This window comes from Myodes glareolus, chromosome 19 (assembly GCF_982192425.1).
Source record: "Myodes glareolus chromosome 19, mMyoGla1.1, whole genome shotgun sequence".
NCBI classification, from domain to species: Eukaryota; Metazoa; Chordata; class Mammalia; order Rodentia; family Cricetidae; genus Myodes; species Myodes glareolus.
The window spans coordinates 21086350-21087394 of NC_142044.1; positions in this window are offsets into that span (position 1 = coordinate 21086350).

Sequence of the window (1045 nt, forward strand, 5' to 3'; positions counted from 1 at the left end):
GACGAGCCAGGCAGAGCTCACAAGAGAAACTTCCCCTTCCGGTGGCCGCGGACCACGTGACCAAAGATGCTCTTGCTCTTTAAAGGGCCAGCGTCTTTTTTTTTTTTTTTTGTAGAGGAGAACCGAGGTTCGGCGTCCTGGGGTGGGGCCAAGCGGGACAGGCGGGGCGACGACGACGTGTCTAGTGGGAAACAGTGGTTGCCCAGAGCAACGGCAAGACTTTCAAGCCAACCGGGAGGTCACATGCCCTTCACCTAGTTCTCGCTGGATGTGTAATCTGAGTGGGTGCCTCTTGGAGAGTTTATTTAAAGGTAAAGGGGGAGCTCAAGTGGCTAGTTCCCATTTGTTCCTAACATCAGCAATTTGTTCACCATTCCAGGCGGATTTCTGGACACTGGGGATGCCACTGCGGCTGTCACACGATGGCTGCACCTGGACTTGACAGTCTCCGGGTAGACAGATCAAAGAGCAGTGAAGAAAAAATGTTCAGAGAAGGATATGATTAAAATAATAATAATAAGATGATGGGGTACAGTGCAGCGGAGGACTGTAAAGTCTTGAGGCAACAGATTGGAGGCCGCATTTAAGAATGGACATACCCAGGGCCTTCTGAGCAGAGTGGTTGGACAAAAATCTAGGGAAAGAATTTTTCCCGAAGAGAAAAGACTGCTTTTGACAGGAATGCCAAAGGAACTGATTTTTAATCTGGTTCGCTGAGGAGCTTCAAGTTAGCTACCTATGAAGGTGATTGCTTTATAACACACACACACACACAATTGGTGGAAAGATATCAATTTCACTAGAACTTTTATTCTATGTTATTGCTGTTGTTTTGGAGCTAGGAACTCTGGTTTAGGATCACCAAAACCTTCCAAAGAGAACAGAGCTGAAAACTGACCTGCAATGAACAAAATATTTGAACTTACTGCAGTAAAAGAGATTGCTCACCCAAGAAACCTGGACCCATCCCACTAAACAAAAGCATCATTGTTGGATGGCGGAGAAAGAGGGGTGTGTTGGCAAAGCTAGAAGAAGCAGTGCTTTG